General features: G+C 38.6%; 1 protein-coding gene and 1 non-coding gene across 2 annotated transcripts in view; one reads left to right on the plus strand and one right to left on the minus strand.

The window, feature by feature from the left end:
* The window catches only part of LRMDA (leucine rich melanocyte differentiation associated), a 767,717-nt gene that overhangs the window by 463,340 nt on the left and 284,190 nt on the right, over positions 1 to 20,187 (plus strand). The window lies entirely within an intron of this gene.
* Positions 6,711 to 6,812, minus strand: LOC116466135 (U6 spliceosomal RNA). The gene has a single exon (XR_004247388.1). It is a non-coding gene; the product is annotated as a U6 spliceosomal RNA (small nuclear RNA).

The following is a 20,187-nucleotide window of genomic DNA, read 5'->3' on the forward strand; positions in this document are numbered from 1 at the left end:
CTATACTATACTATACTATACTATACTATACTATACTATACTATACTGAAATGCTATAGTCTCTTAAAAATAAAGCAAATCCAATCAAGAGCATTCATATATTTGTGTTCCAAAATATGCAAAGTTATCTCCAATTAGGCACAGTCACTTTCTCCTAGGGGTCTCATATCTTCCATACCACCAATCTTTTTATTTTTTAAGTTTGATCATGTTGGCATTTGTTCTGCTATATAATGTATATTATGTTGCTACTTTTTAAATATGTTCACTAAATGCACTTCTGCCTAATTTTCCTGGTTTCCAAAAAGGATTTTCCCTCTTCACCTCTTCTCCTCTCCTCTCTCTTTCTACTGGAAATACCTTTCTTTTGAACAAGGTGTTCTCTTCCACTGTCACATTCTGGGCATGATTACCCACCACCATGAGTTTAGTTCATTTTATTTTAGGAAGTTGCAACTGGTTTTATAGGAACAATGTGCTTTTATCATGTCAACTCCATGTTGAAAAACCTTCACTCCTCCTTGCATTTGGGATACAGCCACAAACCCTTAGCCTGGCTTCTGAGGTCCACTTAACCTTGACCTCAATGTACTTTTTTAGCCTAACCTTCCAGACTTTCCCTATTTACACTCAGCCTTTCAAATCAACTGATCTGCTCATAGCCAGCAACATGATTTGTTCTTTTATTCGTTCACCTCTTTGGGCTTTCCCCCCAGACCTTTTCTAGTTTTCTTAATTAGAAGGTGAGTCACCAAAAAGTTATTAAAATCAAGTCTTTCATTGCCTTTTGTTTTTTTCTCTATGAAGAATAAAATAATTTTATGGTGCAAAATGAACTTTTGAAGACTAAGAAAGAACATAAAGTTTGGGCCAACCAAAATTAAAAGTGACTCACAATTAATACTACCAAAGAAGGCAATCTTCTGCTGTCCTTAAGTCAGCAAGGATTTATGAGAGTGCTTGATGATTGTGTGTTGCATTTCCTCTGTCGGAAATGATACCTAGAATTTTAGAAGCGTAGATTCTGAAGGATGACTTCATAATAAGGATATTAGGAGCCCGCTGTTACCCATCTCAACCTTAGGTGCCTGAAATACACTGACATTCCTACACATGGCTACATATCATTCTTTTTTTTTTTTTTTTTTTTTTTTTTACAGAGACGGAGTCTCGCTCTGTCACCCAGGCGGGAGTGCAGTGGCGCAATCTCGGCTCACTGCAAGCTCCGCTTCCCGGGTTCACGCCATTCTCCTGCCTCAGCCTCTCCGAGTAGCTGGGACTACAGGCGCCTGCCACCACGCCCTGCTAATTTTTTGTGTTTTTAGTAGAGACGGGGTTTCACCGTGGTCTCGATCTCCTGACCTCGTGATCCGCCCGCCTCGGCCTCGCAAAGTGCTGGGATTACAAGCGTGAGCCACCGCGCCTGGCCGGCTACATATCATTCTTATTATTCAGTCCACAGCCATTGCCAGGATAGATAAAAAGTAACTGTCATTTCACATCAGACCAAGCTAGGAAAGTACATCTTTCCTCAACCAAGGAGATGGAGTATGAACCAGACCACATGGCCCAGTGGATGGGAATTGATAGTGCATACAGTAGCTTTAAAGCAGCATCGAGCAAAATAGATTTAAATCATTCTGAAAGCAATAAATCCCAACAGTGGATACATTGTGCTGAATGAAATGAAGCTCACAAAAGAATTGATTAGGAAGTATACCAAATGGAATAAAATGTAGCAGAAAGGCACATATTGGAGAGAATAAAATATGTTTCAGTCTGAAGGGGATTTAATTTACTAAGATACAACTGACCAGCTATAAAGCAGATGAATAACATATGTAGTCAAGTCAAATGGACATTCAATGGGAATAGGTTTATATAGATCAATGGCATCATGTGATCAGTTTCATTCTTCTAATTCTATGACTCATTGTGTAATATCTTTAGCTCTCTCAAGAAAATCTGAGGCTTTTCTTGAATCCTGAAAGAGGGAACTCACCTTAAAGGGGTGTATGATTAATTGGAAATAGGTTATTGTTTGTTGGCCTGTCTTGGTCCAGAGAACCATAATAATTTTCTGGAATTAGAAGGCTTTTACAGTAAATTGCAATAGAGCATCACAGTGAAGACTGTTTAAGCACTTTTTCCTCCAATGTTAAGTTAGTTCTACCTGGTCACTGTGCTGAAATACTTAGAGTCATCAACGATCTTCATTTCTCTTTCTAGGAAACTTGGAAATTTTAGGTCAATATTGAGATTATCTTGCTGGGAATTTTCTCCCACATGCAAACATATTCATTAAACACTTCTGTTGCGCTTCAGTCGGAGTCCTTTGGAGAATATAATTCTCAACATGAATGAAGCTTATTTCCAGTGTTATTCACAGTGGCATATCAAGGGCAGGGGGGATGAGAGTGGTCTGCTCCAGGTACAGACAATGAGGGGACGCATTGTTTGTAGAAAGTTTTAAAACAATAATAAAACCAACTAAAATTTTGTGTGTATTCTGTTATCACCATGAACTGGCAATTCAGGCAATTAAAGTGATAAAAATACTCGTCTCTGGAAAAAAGCTGTCAATCTAAGTTCTAAGTAATTGCCAGGAGTTCTGTTGTATTTTAAAATAATGACTATTATTGTTAATATTTATTACATTTTAGCACACTTAAAAGTTTATCTTTTAAGACACATCGTATTCTACATAGAATTACTCTGGGGAACTCCTAGCTCTCCAGGAAGTCTTAGCATACATGAACTTAGCTATAAATTCACAGTGGTTTGGAATTATTAGAGATCACATCACAGTCAGTGTCTCCAAAACCTTGGTAGCATATATTTCTGCATTTGAACAATATATTTGAACTAGACAGTCATAGAAAAATGATTGAAAGATAAAGAAACAGGTCGAGTTAGTTCTGTCATTCAGTGAGACTACTTGGAGCATTTACTTGTATTTAACATTTAAAACAATAAAATAAAATACAAACCATGAAGTGTAGTATTTTTTCTTTGGTAAGTGCAAATTTAAGTTTATGCATGAAGATCTCTAATATATTTGAATAATAGCTTTACATTAAAAATTTAATTTTCTTTTTAATTGTTAATTATTTCAAAACAAAAGCAAATTAAGAAAAAATAATAATTACTAATTACGTGATTATAACTGAAAAGAATTTTGTTTTACGGAGGAAGGGGGTATTAATAATTATCTTCTCTCGGTATCAAATATGCTAGCTATGGCACTGGGTATTTTCCTTTTTTTTTTTGAGACAAAGTCTCACTCTTGTTGCCCAGGTTGGAGTGCAATGGCGTGATCTCAGCTCACTGCAACCTCTGGCTCCCAGGTTTAAGCAATTCTCCTGCCTCAGCCTCCTGAGTAGCTGGGATTACAGGCACCCACCACCACACCTGGCTAATTTTTGTATTTTTAGTAGAGACGGGGTTTCACCGTGTTGGCCAGGCTGGTCTCGAACTCCTGACCTCAGGTGATCCACCTACCTCAGCCTCCCAAAGTGCTGGGATTACAGGTATGAGCCACCGTGCCCGGCCAGCACTGGGTATTTTTATTTTTATTTTGGTTACAGATGATAAAACAATTCAAATTGCTGAAAAAAATATGTAATTTAATACTTTATCAATTTCCTTTTATTTTGCAACAAACCACCTCGAAATTTAATGGCTTAAAATAATAGTTATATATAAGGTCACAGTCTTGTGAGTTGGCTGGGTGCTTCTTATCTGGACTATTTGGTTGGGGCTGATGGTCACAAATGGCCTCACATGTCTGGGGCTCAGCTGAGATGGCTGGAATAGCTTTCCATGTGATCTCTCCTCTTCCAGGAAGCTAGCCTGGGCATGTTTCCTGGTGGGAGAAAGGTTCCCCTAACAGGAGAAGGAAAACTCCATGCTCAAGTACCTTTTAGGCATTTACTTGTATAACATTTGTTAATGACTCATTGGACAAAACCTGTTACATGGCCAAGTCCACATACAAGGGCTGGAGAACCAGACTCTACCTCTTGATGGAAAAGCGTTAAGGTTACATTGCCCAGGGAAGTATATATAGAGGTAAAAGATATTTTTGCAGCCTTTTTTGTGAATAATCTACCACCTACCCATAAGGGTTGTGCTATCTCCAGGTATTCAAGTAACATTGGCAGTAATTTCCATCTTCATACTTCGTCTCAGTTCTACTTTTTTGTGTAGTTCATGTAGCCTTTTAAAATTAAATGTATTTTTTTACTTGGAATATAATACTTGTACATATTTATGGGATACCTAGTGATGTTTCAATACATATAATGTATTGCATGATCAGATCAATGTAATTAGCATATCCCTCATCTCAAACATTTTTCATTTCTATATGTTGGGAACATTCAATATCCTTCTTCTAGCCATTTGGAATGATATATTATTGTTAACTATAATCATCCTACAATGTTTTTTTAACATGAGAAATTATTCCTCTTATCTGGCTGTAATTTTTCATCTTTTAACAAATCTCCCTAACCCTCTCTTTGCTTTACCCTTCCCAGCCTCTTGTATCATCTCTTCCACTTTTCATTTCTATGAGATCATCTTTTTTTAGCTTCCACAATATGAGTGAGAACATGTGGTGTTTAGTTAGTTCTGTTCCTGACTTATTTCGCTTAACATAATATCCTCCAGTTTTATCCATGTTGCCGTGAATGACAGGATTTAAATTATTTTTATGGCTGAGTGATATTCCATTGTGTGTATATATATATCACATTTTCTTTATCTACTATTCCTTTGTTGGATACCTAGGCTGAGTCCATATCTTGGCTATTGTGAATAGTGCTGCAATAAATATGGAGGTGCAGATGTCTTTTTGATATGATGATTTCCTTTCCTTTATATACATTCTTAGTAGAAGGATTTCTGGATCATATGGTAGTTTTATTTGTAGTTTTTAAGGAACCTCAATACTGTTCTCCATAGTGGCTGTACAAATTTACATTCCCACCAACAGTGTAAAGTGTTCCTTTTTTTTCTCCATCCTCACCAACATTTGTTATTTTTTTTTTTTTGATAATGGCTATCCTAACTGGGGTGAGATGATATCTTATTGGTGTTTTGATTTACGTTTCCTTGATGATTAGTGATGCTGGGTATTTGAAAATATATTTCTTGGCCATTCGTATGTCTTCTTTTGAGCAATGGCTGTTTAGATCATTTGCCTATTTTCATTCTTAATTTTTTCCTTCACTTATTGGTTGTTCAGGAGTATGTTGTTTAATTTCCATATACTCGTACAGTTTCCAGCATTCCTTTTGTTATTGACTTCTAGTTTTATTTGGTTGTCATCTGAGAAGATGCTTGATATAATTTTGATTTATCAAAATTTGTTGAGACTTGTTTTGTGGTGTAACATATGGTCTATCCTGGAGAATGTTGCATCTGCTGATAATAATGTGTATTCTGTAGCTGTTGGGTGAAATGTTACGTAAATGTCTGTTAAGTCCATTTGGTCTCTGGTGCAGTTTAATTCCAACATTTCTTTGTTGATTTTCTTTCTAGGTGATCTGTCCAATGCTTAGAGTAAGGTGTTGAAGTCCCCAATTATTACTGTATTGAGGTCTATCTCTCCCTTTAGATCTAATAATATTTGTTTTATATATATATATATATATATATATATCAGTGTTCTGGTGTTGGGTGCATATATATTCACAATTCTTATATTCTCTTGCTTAATTGATCCCTTTGTTATAATATCCTTCTTTATCTCTTTTTAGAGCTTTTTACTTGAAGTCTGTTTTGTCTGATATAAGTGTAGCTACTTCTGCTTGCTTTTGGTTTCTCTTTATGTGGGATATCTTTTTCCATCCCTTCAGTTCAAGTCTGTATATGTCTTTACATGTGAGGTGAGTTTCTTGTCAACAGCATATAATTGGATCTTTTTTTTTTAAATCCATTCATCCTGTCTATGTTTTTTATTGGAGAATTTAATCCATTTACATACAAGGTTATTATTGATAGGTGAGGACTTACTCTTGTCATTTTATTCGTTTTTTCCTGGTTGTTTGGTATATTTTGTTCTTTACTTCCTCTCTTATTATTTAATTTTGCACTTAGATGTTCCCTGTAGTGATAGGTTTCTCTTCTTCTTTTGTGTATTGCCTTGCTTCTTTTCTCTTTCTTCCTTATATATTGTCCCTACCTGTGAGTTTTATAGCCATGTTTTGCATGTTTTCATGATGATGATTATTTTCCAGATGTAAGGCTTCTTTGAGCATTTCTTGTAAGGCCAATCTAGTGGTGATGAATCCACTTAGTTTTAGCTTGTCTGAAAAAGTTTTTATTTCTCCTTAATTTCTAAAGGATAGCTTTGCTAGGTATAATATTCTTGGCTGGCATTTTTTTTTCTTTTAGTACTTTGAATATGTCATCCCATTCTCTCTTGGCCTATAAGGTTTCTGCTGAGAAACTCATTATTAATGTAATGAAGGTTCCCTTATATGTGACTTGATGCTTTTCTCTTGCTGTTTTTAGGATTCAATCTTTGACTTTGACTTCTGACAATTTGAGTATAATGTGCCTCCAAGAGAACCTGTTTGGGGTGACTCTATTTGGAGTTCCTTGATCTTCCTGGATCTGGATGTCTATCTTTCTCCCAAGACTTGGAAAGTTTTCAGCTATTACTTCATTAAGTATGTTTTCTGCACCCTTTTCCTTCTCTGAAATATATGAACTACACAAATTCATATGCCATCCTTGTGCAGGGGCCATGCTAATCTTCTCTGTATCATCATAATTTGAGTATAGGTACCACTGAAGTGAGCATTTTTAAGAAATAAATTTTGATAAGATGGTCAATATCAGCAAATGGATTACTTCTTGCTGGCTTAGCAACCCCACTGGAAAGAGAGCTCTTTCCAATAGTTCAAGACAAAATTTCTGACTTTTATTGGCTGGATTGACTTACATTTCTTTTTTTTCTTTTTTTTTTTTTTGAGACAGAGTCTCGCTCTGTCATCCAGGCTGGAATGCAGTGGCGCGATCTCAGCTAACTGCAAACTCCACCTCCCAGGTTCACGCCATTCTCCTGCCTCAGCCTCCCAAGTAGCTGGGACTATAGGTGCCTGCCACCACGCCCAGCTAATTTTTTTATTTTTTATTTTTTAGTAGAGACAGGGTTTCACCGTATTAGCCAGAATGGTCTCCATCTCCTGACCTCATGATCCGCCCACCTCGGCCTCCCAAAGTGCTGGGATTATAGGCGTGAGCTACCGTGCCCAGCCAGCTTGCGTTTCAATCTTTGAACTAATCACCTGGGTCAGACCCACACCTCGTGCCAGGAACTGGGCTCATGTCCATCAGAATCATATGAAATGAAAGGTGGAAGGCACTGGTTCTAAAAAAAAAAAAATGACACCCTGGTTGTTACAAAATGAAGAGTGAATCAATGCTGGGCATGCAAAAATAAGAGCCTTTGACTACACTCTTGTGCTTAGGTCATAGTATCAAGGAGATAACTAGATTTAGGCTTTTCTACTTAGGTTTATTGTTATTTAAACTCACTTCTCGTAAGCCTTGAAAAGCAACACACATACCTTCAATAATGAGTCTGCAAGATGAACTTTAAATATTTGCTTTACATACTTTTTGAAAGTCATATGTGCAAACATTTTTATATACATACTTATAAAGGTAGATAACATTTCTGCAGGATGAACCCATCATGTAAACTCATTGATGTGCCACATGTGCACAATAGGTAGATTATAACTAAAAAACAAATTTAGAATGACATTTGAGCCATCTTGATAAGTTTATGGAGTTGTTGGAGAAGGAAAAGTATTAGTGGGGAACAAAATTGTTGGCCATAAAATTAGAAAACAAGCCTCATGTAATCCCAGCTGCTTGAGAGGCGGAGGTGGGAGGATCGCTTGAGGTTAGGAATTCAAGGCCACCCTGGGCAACATAACAAGACCCCATCTCTAAGAAATCATAATAATAATAATAAATTAGTCAGATGTGGTCGTATGCAGTGGTAGTCCCAGCTACCCAGGAGGTGGAGGTGGGAGGATCACTTGAGCCTAGGAGTTCAAGCTATGTGCATGCCACTGTATTTCAGCCTGGACAACAACGTGAGACTACATTTCTTAAAGTAAACCAAAATCCTTCAAATGCATATAACCTAAAATCAGGAATCACCTGGGTTCTCAGTGATTGAAATCTTTACCACCAGTGTTCACTCATGCTAGCCTCATGCTCCCAGCCTGCTCCACTCATGCACCCGCTTCTCATCAACATGCTTTATTTTCTGAATGATTCTCCGTGAAAAGAACAAAGCGGGGTGATGGAAAGTACAGTCACTTGGCATTCAGGTTTAGGTTCTGGCTCCGGCACTGTGTGAAGTTTGTAAGTCTTTTCCCATTTCTGGATCTCAGCTTCATCTTCTGTCAAGTGAAAGATTAGGGTAACTGATCTCAAATAACTCTCTGGCATATATGTGTTCGGCACCTACATCTGTGATTGGTCCTGGGTTATTCAACATCTTTCCTCTGCAACTTATTTAGCCCTAGGTTCGGGGAATGGGCACTAACTTCTCCTGTACAGATTCTTTCCCAAGCTTCCAAATCCATGGCCTTTAGTTCTGAGGTTCTGCTGGCCCCTGTTTTTTTCTCCAAAACGAACCCTCTTGACAAATTCATGCTTTCCGGCAAGCTTACCAGGGGAAGTCATGCTAGCCAGGGTGACTTGTGACACTCTTTCCACAGCTGGCTCTGGCCTGTGCCTGATTGCTGCTGTGCCTGATTGTTGACAGCCATTTGCCCTTTCTTAAGCCCTTGCTAACCATTTTCTTTACAGAATATATATGTTATGTGCCCTAGCATAATTTTCCTCATAATGAAATAGAATCATTTTCATAGAACTTTGCAATGTTGTTAACATTAGCGTTTTGGGGAAAGTCTTCTTTATAGTTGTTTATAATCTCATTTTCAAATTGAAAAAATATTCAAATGCTATCTTCAGAAGGATGCATTCCAAACATTAAATGATTGATTTTTACATTGGAAGGTACCTCTTGGGTCACCTTTTCATCTCTAGAGAGTTGATTCCAAGGCAAACTTGTTTCTGATGGTGTTTCAATGTGCTTTATTATAATCTGGGACCACAAAAGGAACTTCCAACAAACTTTTTTTTAAAAAAATATAATCAATTTGTCTCATTCTCTCTCTTTCTTATGCTTTTGCAAAAATTTTTTATCAGTTTACAGCAATATGAAATTCAAAGAAAAATCAAAATAGAAAAAAACTCTCCAGTTTGAAAAATGGAGTTGATGTGCTATTTTAATTTGGTGATGATTCTACTGAGGCATTGTTTCCAGGTTTGCATGATGGTTACTTTAGCTTTTTTGCCTTTTAGACTCAATAAGATATTTCTCCATAGCACATTGCTCAAACTTCTACATAACTCATCTCACATATTTACGAAGTTTTGTCCCCTTGGACTATAAGCCCAGGCAGGGATGGGAGCTTGTTCATTCTTGGATCCCTACCGTCTTGCATAGTGCTTGCTATGTAGAAAGCACTCATGGGCTCAAGTGGAAGAATACTGTGTAGGAGCAAGAATAATATGTAGGGGTAAAATATTGGACATGCATAAATATTGAAACAAAGAAATAAATTGATTTTGGTGATAGGTGACCCTGAGAGGGATAAAAGTGTAACTCAGAGGCCCTCCTATGTTATCGTGGCAAAACCTCTGTCAACTCTGATGTCTTCTGCTACAGGTTAAAAAAGAATGGAAAGCTCTATTCAGCCATCTAAAACTCTGCCTTCATAATAATGATGGATTTGCTGTCACCATAACTCATTCGTAGGTAATCTTGCAAGAGCTGAACTTTGGAACTACTGCCATTTGGAAGGGTTCCATTCACTCTAAGGGAAACCTGAGAATCTGAGTTCATTTACTTTTTATTCCCCCTTTTAGCAGTAATATGTTCATTTACCTTTAATGTTGAAAGGAAGCAGGTTAAGGCCAGGCATGATGGCTCACGCCTGTAATCCCAACACTTTGGGAGGCCGAGACCTGTAGATCACTTGAGGCCAGGAGTTCAAGACCAGCCTGGCCAACATAGCAAAACCTTGTCTCTATCAAAAATGCAAAAAATTAGCCAGGTGTGGTGGTACATGCCTGTAGTCCCAGCTACTTGGGAGTCTGAGGCATGAGAATTGCTTGAACCCAGGAGGCAGAGGTTGCAGTGAGCTGAGATTGTACCACTACACTCCAGCCTAGGTAACAGAGCAAGACTCTCTCTCAAAAAAACAAAAACAAAAACAAAAACAAACAAAAAAAACACGGAAGCGGATTGAAATAATGTGTTTTCCATTTGCAAGTGGCGTGGTCATTTTAGTTGAAGGCATGTCCACTGCAAGTATTTTGGTCAGCTTGGCTGCTTCTCATGCTGTTTGCCCAATTTAGCACTACAGATTTTGCTCTCTTAAATTCCAACTTTATCCCATAGGAGAGGTGCAGATTTCTATTTCTCATCTCTTGTCTGTTTTAATTCTTTGAGAGAGGAGTCTTGAGTACTAAACAGAAAGGTAGGCATGGAGAAATGTAAAACATATTTTCAGGCACCTTAGTGAAAGGAAAATTTAATGGGACATTATAGTACTATGGGAAATGGAGGGAGATAAGAATCATGCCCCATGCTTAACCTTTTGGACTCATCTTTGCCAATTTCTATGTGCAGTTTAGTAAATTAAATAAGCTTTCCTTAGCCTGAAACTGTCTGTGATAGTGCAACCTTTCATTGAGGTATCACAGACAGACATTCAGCATTCAAGACAGGGGCCTGACACCTTTCAAAAGTGAAGGAACCTGTGGCAATTTTAAACATTCCAACCATATTAATTCCAGTGACAGTTATCCTCTAAGTCATTTGAAATGGATTCTCCCTCTTCAACTTTTGAAACTTATATTTGATCTCCATGACCTCTGGGGCCTGCACAGGGGCACTCTGTGTGACTGAGTGTGTGAACAGCAGGAGGCAGAAGCAGGAAATTGTTGATCCAGTCCGTTTATGTCTTTCCTCATCTTTTAGCTGTTCTCTGTACCTTATTCATGTTTCTAAGGAGAAGCCTTGCATTTCCAAAAGAAAGGTTGAATAATGGTTTGGAGTTCTTTCTTTGAGGGCAATGTTTTTATTATTGCTCTTCCACCCAGGCTGAAAGTTGAGTGTCATCTGTCAAGCATCAGCAGCTAGGCACTTCACAATCAATATTGGGCTTAGTGGTTCTCATCAAGCACTATTGAGCCCTGGTTAATAGAGCTGCTTCTTTTCATGTGCTCACACTCAGTGCAGCCGAATTCTGTCTTCTCTGTCCTGGGAGGACACAGGGACCTGTGCCCTTCTCCAACGGTAGGATCCTTCTCAGAAAGTGCTCCTCACTTTCCACATGGTCAGGAAGTTTTGGATGTCTATAACAAGCACAGGGAAGGCTTGGTATGGAGCCCAGTGTTTATACTTAAGAGAGTGCTGGGGGAATGGTCGCAGAAGACCCATCAGGCCCTTATGGGCTGAGTTCCAAGGTGACTGTACATTGGTTATTGTTGGGGAAGAGTCAGATCTTCAGCTTTCCATGTGTGTTGGTTTGATGTTATTACTAGTCATCCATGTATTAGAAATGACCTTATTAGTTCATGTCTAAGAAACTAATTTACAAACCAAAAGACTAACATGTTATTTCCATTTGGGTGAGGGATGGTGTTCAGGAAACCATCAGACTGTTCACATTTGCATTCTAGGGACCTCCCTTCCTGGTATTAGACCAACCGGCAAAGTAAATTAATCATCTGCAAGATTTCTAAGTGAGAATGGATGATTGCATAGCTATTAAGGTTACAAGTCAAATAGCCTGTGTTTGGAATCCTGGCCATCACCCTTAATCCCTACATGATCTCAGACCAGTTACTTACCCTCTTTAAGCCTTGATTGACTGATCTAGAAAATGAGATACTAAGAGTACTTACCTCATAGAGTTGTTGGGAGGATTAACCAGGATCATAAAAAAGTGTGTATGAAAATGCTTGGCATATAATAAGTACACAATAAATATTCGCACTAGTATTAGTAATATAATAATAATCATCTTTTTTTTTGTAATAAAGGTAATTGGATATGTTCCTAGGCCATTTCATCCTATAGTATTAGAATCTGGAGACTTACATCTGCTTCTCTGTAGAATACTCCTTTGCAAGGACAGGACTACCTGTTAGCTGCTAGAGGAAGACTGATAATTTCTTATTTATCAACTCTTCTTTCTCTAGATCCTGTGTTGCTTTTTTGTGTTTATGAATACATATTTAACTACTATTTATAGAATATTTGCTATATGCAGTAATATTGCGCTCTTCATCATATTACCCAATTTAGTTCTCACAATACCTGTTTGAAGAAAGAGTCATTATTTCCATTTTTCACAATAGGAAACTAAGTACAGAGAAGTAAGAAAAACGAGGAGGTAGAACAGCTGGGGCTTCAGCTTAGGTCTGTCTACTAAATTCCATGTCTATGACACTAGGCTATCCTGTGTCTTTATTTATAATTCAGTATATTAGACCTTGAGTTAATTAGATTATTACTAATTTTATATTTATTACAAAGTGGCATTTTTAATGAGTTTTGAGAAATGCCCTGGTATATTTACATACATTGAATGGATGACAATTTGAAACTTAATTTCAAAATTTCACAGGTTAGAATTTAAAAACTAGACTTGTAACAGGAGATGAGTTTGTTTTGATTCTGCAGAACATTCAATCTCTGGGTGATGATCCAATTAATATCGGCTGGAGATTCCCAGATAGATCTTATGGGAAAATGATACAGGAGGGACACATTTTCAAGAGTGCTGGTAAATTCAAATTGTAACTCACCTCCCTTAGATGGACCCAAGATAGTCATGCCTCCTTCTATAGGGACTCTTTGGGGCATGATAGACCAGATGCCATGATAAAGAATGGCATTCCCACAGTTGAGATGAATTTCCAGAGGTCACCATATGCAGCTTCCTTTCTCAGCAAGAATATCCTTAACTTTATGCACATAACTTTTTTGTTTTTTTTAAACAGCTATTTTGAGATATAATTCACATACTATATTGTTTTCCCATCTGAATTATATAATTCAACAATTTTTGACATATTACACTATAACTTTTAAAATTGTGGTAAAAATATATATAAAAAATTTACCATTTAAACTTTTAAGCATAAAATCCAGTGGCATTAATAATATTCAAAGTGTTGTGCGACCATCACAACTATTTATTTCCAAACCCTTTTTTGTCACTCCAATAGAAACTCTATAATTATTAAGCAATAACTCCCTATTTCTCCACTTTCCAGCCCTGGTAACTTCTATTCTATTTCTGCCTCTATGAATTTGCCTATCTGCTTCATGTAAGTGGAATCATGCAATATCTGTCCTTTTATGTCTAGCTTGTAGACATAAACCTTGAAAACAAGGTTTATCTATGTGGAAGCCTGTTTCAGAATACATTCCTTTTGATGGCCTAATAATATTCCATTGTAAACATAATATTCTGGAATGAAGATGTGGATTCCATCTATAGCTGTCAATCTTGTGAGTAAAATCACCAGTTTTGTGTGAAATGTCTCATTTGATACAGCCAACTTAGAAAACATGTTGAGGATATTTCTAGAATGGTACCCAATCTATTGACCCTTGTATTATTATTTATTTGGTGTTTTTCTTGCAATCAGTTCACTTTTAAATGTCTTAAATATTTATCTTATTTTGTCCTAATTAATGTTCATGAAGTCCATAGGTTGACGTAATATTACATATTGCTATTAAAATGATTTACATATATTTGTTCTGTATATCTCCTAAAATGTATCTTCTACCTCAGCCACATATAGGCTGTCAATCACCTCTCTAATTCCCAAACTTGAGGGGTGGGCTTTGTGTCAGAACATACTAGAGTGCCAAATTCCCTATGGAACAGAAATGAAGAGGAGAGGAATTGTAACAAATATAACCTGGTGTGAAGGCCAAGGTTAAGCCTAAACCCAAACCCTAACCCTGGGAGTCAATTAGTAGGTTCAGGTCTGGGCCAGAACTGCTTCTAATTAGCTGTGTGATCTTGACACATAGTCCTCTGTGCCTTAGTTTCCTCTCTGTCTTAAGCAGGTTGAAGTAGATCATCTCCTCTTGTTCCTCATTCCTGGGTGTCCTGCTTCTCTCCCACGTTCAGGAATGACAGGGCTAGTGTGTGCTTCTGCACTTGCCCTCCATGGTGGGGGGATTTCCATGCACTTTGGCTTTATGTACTGGAGGGATTTCCATTTCTTTGGCTTTATGGTATTTACATGTACTGGCTTTATGGTATTTGCCATGTATTTGGCTTTATGGTATTTACCATGTACTGGAGGGATTTCCATTTCTTTGGCTTTATGGTATTTACACCTCTCTCTTTTCCCTTCCCTCACCCGTATTATATTAGATCAAACTCGATCTGATGTAACTCTTAATGATTTCCTTTTTAAGGAGGACATTAGGAGAACCTGCATCAAGGACATCACTTACCTTCATTTAGAACTGTGGGCATCTGTGCTGTGTCCATTTCTTACAGTGATAAAATGGCAGTAAATCAGAAAAAATGCCATGCCCTTCAGAACCTTGAGAATGAGCTCCTGAGCATTCTGCTTACAGGGATGTAGGCTTGTCAGTGAGTAAATCAGCTCTGTCCTTACGCCCCCATTGCATCAGGGAAATCTCTGACTTTGTGGGATAGGTTTGACATGTCAGTCAATCTCTCTCTACCCCCATTTGAGATTGAGAGTGTATCTCTCCCTTGTTTTCTCCCAGCATGTTTAGTGAGCTTATTGGCCCCCTAGGTTTTATTGCCAGCCACAGCTTAGTCCTTGTCAGAGAGATTATTATATGAACCCTGGGTGACTTCTGACTGCAGAAGGGCCCTGGATTTACATTTTTGCATTCCAAAGTCAGGAATATAAATGACTAATGGAACACTGGGCCACCGAATATTTATATATCTATTTTGAAATTTACATTTCTCCCTTTCTGATGATGGGGTTTGCTGCTCCCGGGGTCGTAGTTGATGGGCCAGTAGCATCCGTGGTGACATAAAGCAATCATCTGGGGAGAGTGCTTCCCAGCCCCAGTGGCGCACTGTGGTGTGCTGCAGGTTATTATGCCAGCAATTCAGCAGTAATCGAACCCCCCATCTCCCTGGCCCTATCCCTGCTTCCCTTTTATGATGTCCAGTAAATTTTACATGCTCCAATTTGCCTCATCCACCACCTAATACTGTTTGAATTAAGAATCTCTTCCATAGCTTTCAACAACGGGAACTTTGCTTTCTCCAAAATTATTTATAAAGGCCACTCGTGACTGTGCCAGAAAGGAGGCTGGACTGTGCAGGTAGAGACAGTGCACATTTGCTGGTCCATATAGAAGATGGGGTTGCCCAGTTGTTGAACTTGCTGACTACATGATATATTGAGATGGAAGAGGATGTCTATAGATACATACTAAGTTGTTTTGAATGAAAAAAATTGTGTTAAATTAGGAATTTTTTAAAAGGTAGAGAATCTGTTTGAAAGTTCCCTGGTGCCTGATACTTTTCACGATATATAGTACATTTAATAATAGCAGTAACAACAATAATAGCAACATTACTTAAGCATTTACTACTAGCTGAATTATTCTAAGCCCTTTGCATGCATTTTAAAATTCCAACAGCCCCATGAGATTGAGCCTTTTTCGTAAACCTGCTTATAAAGGTGGAAATATGTTCAGGGAGGTTAAGTTCCTCAAGATTACATAGCTAGTAAGCAACAGGGCTAGGACTAGATGTTGTATTGTCTGATACCTGTTTTTAACATCACCTAATACCACCATGTGGTGTAGGCAGGAAGCAGAGATCTTGAGATGAATGTTAGTACATTTCTCATTCACTCAAACCACTCACCTTTTCTCATTCACTCAAGCCATTCCCCTTTCTGTTCCCTGTCAGTATTTACAAAGCATCTATTCTGTGCACACCCTGTTCTGAACACTGGCTATCAATACAGCAGTGAAGATGGCCCGCAGTCCCTACTCTTGTGGAGTTAATATTTTAATACGTGTAGTCAGACAATAGATACATAAAGAAATAAACCATGCACTTTCTAACATTGGTGCCTCAAAGAAAATGCATGAGAGCAACGCAATGGAAAGTGTCCAGTTGGGGAGGGGAGCTATTTTCACTAGGATGCCAACAAAGGCTTCCCTGAAGACCGGGCATTTGAGCTGAGACCTAAATGTGAAGATGGCTGGGAGCTGGTGTATAGAGCGTAGGGTTCGCTAGAGGAAAGGCAACTGTAAAGACCCAAGTTAGGAATCAGTGTCTTGTGTTGGAAAGCCAGGAGGAAGACCAGAGTGGCTGAAGCATTATTAGCTGTGGAGAGAGAGTAGATTATGAAGTCAGGAGATTGGCAGACCTCAAGGCGTGCAGAGCAGGGCAGGGAGTGTGGATGCCGTGGTGTTTTCAGTTCTTTCAATCAATATTTTACTGCCTGCAGCCCATTTTCTTTTACAGCCTGTCTTCTTTTCCTTCTGCTTTGACTCGAGTCTTACCTCATAATGGGCATTTTAATCCTCTCTGTGATGCAATCCAATGCTTCTTGCTGGGCATCTTGCTTTGTTCCAGCTCAGGGCAGCATTAAAAAAGAACAGAGGAAGTCTCCAGCCGAGAGGGGCTCAGGAAGGGGTGCAGGTTGCAGTCTAAGAGCTTTAATTAAATCAATGCCATGCACATCCTGTCCACAAAGCTGGGGGCAATTGCATGCTCTTTACTGACGCCATGATATACACTTAAGAGCTGTGTGACTTCACAGAAGCAATTAAATTGGCCTGTTTAATCAGTGGTAAGGCCACCATCAATAACAATTATTATTTTTATTGATTTGATAAGTGCACAGTAGAAATAATCACAGAGAATAGCTATCTCTTTCCCCCTGTCCTTTGCCTAAATGCTAAACCCTAGGCTACCCAGGCCAAATCTATAGTGACCTCTTGAGCAATTTTACTACAGATCCATATGTCATCAAGAATTCCTGCCTTGGCTAGGCAGCTCATGCCTGTAATCCCAGCACTTTGGGAGTCCGAGGTGGGTGAACTGCATTAACTCAGGAGTTCGAGGCCAGCCTGAGCCACATGGCAAAACTCCATTTCTACAAAAAGTACAAAAATTAGCTGGGTGTGGTGGCATACACCTGTAATCCCAGCTACTTGGGGAGGCTGAGGTGGGAGGATCCCTTGAGCCTGGGAGGTTGCAGTAAGCCAAGATCATGCCACTGCACTCCAGCCTGGGCAGCAGAGTGAGACCCTATCTTGGAAAAAAAAAAATTCCTACCTTAGAAAATTTCCATGCTAAAAAAAAAAAAAAATCATGCTTTTTCATTGAAACAGAACTTTTCAACTCTCCAGTCCTTTGATTGGTAACAAAGGAATGCTCCCTATGGCAAATAATTAAATCTGCATTTTCTCTTTCAGCCTCATCCATCTTATTTATTGTTTTCCTATAGCTCAAACTATGATCTCATTTTGGCCAGAAATGTAGGTTCAGTGACAGAAAACAGGCCTGGACATTGCCTAGCTGTGGATATATACACGATTATGTGGATGTTACAGAACCTAAAGGAAGATCTAAGTGGCTTTATAAGAAGCTGCTTTTACCCCCAAGACTTTTGTTATCTTTCTCCGTCTCACTTAATAGTTTGGCATCTTTACATTTGTAGTTCCAAAAATCTGAATTGCTACTCCTCACCTTCTTGTTAATTAATTCCATATACTTGTGACCAAGGGAGAGAAGCAGACTCAAAGTATACCAAAATTGGAGTCCAGCCTTGGGGAATGAAAGAGTGAACCTTGGTTCAGGGAGAAAGAAGGGGCCCTGATTTATGTGTGCAGTCACTCAGTAAGAAAAGCTAAAATGTGTGTGGGCTACATCCCTCTCCACTATCCCACTGTGAGAGATCCATGAAGGAATAGGGAGGGATTGTTGGTCTTCCATGGTACTTCTCCTGGAGGATAGCGTATGTTATTCCCACCTGACTTCATGAAAGGTAAAGGTCTCAGGAATCTTGAATGACAATCACAGAGATGCCCCCATTCCACCATTCACCTTGGATTTTTGGCCAGGTTGGCTTATCTGGGGGAAGAGGGTTACAATTTGTCTACTAATATATGGACACATTGGTAAACTAAATTTAAATCCTCCTCAGTGGACTTGGTGCCTCATGGGACTTGTATGGGGCATTGCTCTCACAGTTCTCATTCAAGAGCTGCTTTGTTTCCAGATAGTTCTACAGCTCTTCAATAGAACCTGGGATCCATGGTCTGTGAGGAGAAACAGTGACCCGGGTTGTGTCAGATGTTTTTATACACACCATGAATGCCTTCTGACATCACAAAGGTTTGGGAAATGCATTAAATTCAGTTTACCTTTTAGGCATTAACAAGATACATTAGCATGAGGGCTTTGAGATTCTAGAATAAGTTCTCAGCATTTTCCAAACAGACTCAGTCAAGGAACCCTTTGTCAGAGCAGGCCTATTCCCCAGAATATACATTGGAAAAGCTGGTCTGGAGGCCTATATTAGTCTGTTCTCACACTGCTATAAAGATACCACCTGAGTCTGGGTAATTTATAAAGAAAGGAGGTTTAATTGACTCACAGTTCCACATGGCTGAGGAGGCCTGAGGAAATTTACAATCATGGTGGAAGGCAAAGGAGAAGCGAGACACAACTTACATGGCAGGGAGAGAGAGCAAAGGGGGAACTGCCAAAAACTTTTAAAACCATCAACTCTTGTGAGAACTCACTCACTATGACGAGAACAGCGTGGAGGAAACTGCCCCTATGATCCAATCACCTCCCACCGGGTCCCTCCTTCAACATGTGGGGATTACAATTCAAGATGCGATCTGGGTGGGGACACAGCCAAACCATATCAAGGACTAACCACTTATTTTTTTTCCTGTAGGCTTGCCTATGTACCTATACATTGGGTGAGCATCCTCTCATTTAGGGCAAAATTTTTAGTGAGGAATTCTATGACAGTGCTACATAGATTGTATATATGATATCCCTGTTCCCAAATGTAAACATTTCCACATGTATCCCTTCTAGACCCAAACTTTTTTATCTGGCTTCATGGAGAGCTGTAGTCTTTTGGGCTAGGATTTACCATTCGATCTAAAAACTGTGCATCCTTGGATTCCTTTTGTCGAATTTTGTGTAAATATTTAGGGTATTTACACCTTGACAACCAATGGCTTTAAAGTTTAAAAACTGATATTTAACTGACTTTTATACTTACTAGTATCACATTATAGATGCTAAAGAATCATTGTAATCCTTAGACATCAATGATTTCATTCAGTTTGTTAAAATCACGTTGCCTTTTTTACTATTTTTAAATAGTATGATATCTAATCTATTCATTGCTTGTGTGTAACTTTCCTAAACTTTGCCATACCTCCATATAACTTGTACTATTATGTACCCAGTATGTGTGACAGGGTTCCCTGATGGCACTCTCCAAAGAAATACAATTTGGGCATAAAGTAATGGTGCCTAAATTCTGCCCAGAAATGTTCTGAAATGGGGGATAGGGTTGAGGTGACATGTAGTTCCCTCTCCAGAAGCAGGGAGGTGGAGGCAGGCTCCTGTGTCCTCCAGTATGTTTCCCATCCAGTATCCCTGGATCAGGTGAATGAAAAGGGCGTTAACTAAAAGGGATATTACAGGATGAGGTCAAATGATCCATGTAGAGTTCATACCAGAGTACCTGCCGTATAGGAAACATCCAAGTACTTCTATTGTTGTCATGGTTTTATTGTCTTCAAATATCTTTATTTTCTTTTATGGATTTTTACATGCTACCTGTTTTTAGACAGAGCAGGATTTACTTTTTTTTAGACAAAGCAGGATATATATTTCTAAACATTTGGAGATATTTGAAGGTATTTGTCATCATCACTTGGTATCCCAGGTATCCCAACCATTACATCTTAATCGTATCTGAGTCATTCATAGTATATCCTAGACTGTTTCAGGATCACCAGTTTCAAATATTGGAATAAGTTTTTAAGTCTTTTATGAAGAT

The sequence above is a fragment of the Hylobates moloch genome, unplaced genomic scaffold, assembly GCF_009828535.3.
Source record: "Hylobates moloch isolate HMO894 unplaced genomic scaffold, HMol_V3 SCAFFOLD_3, whole genome shotgun sequence".
In the NCBI taxonomy this organism is placed as follows: Eukaryota; Metazoa; Chordata; class Mammalia; order Primates; family Hylobatidae; genus Hylobates; species Hylobates moloch.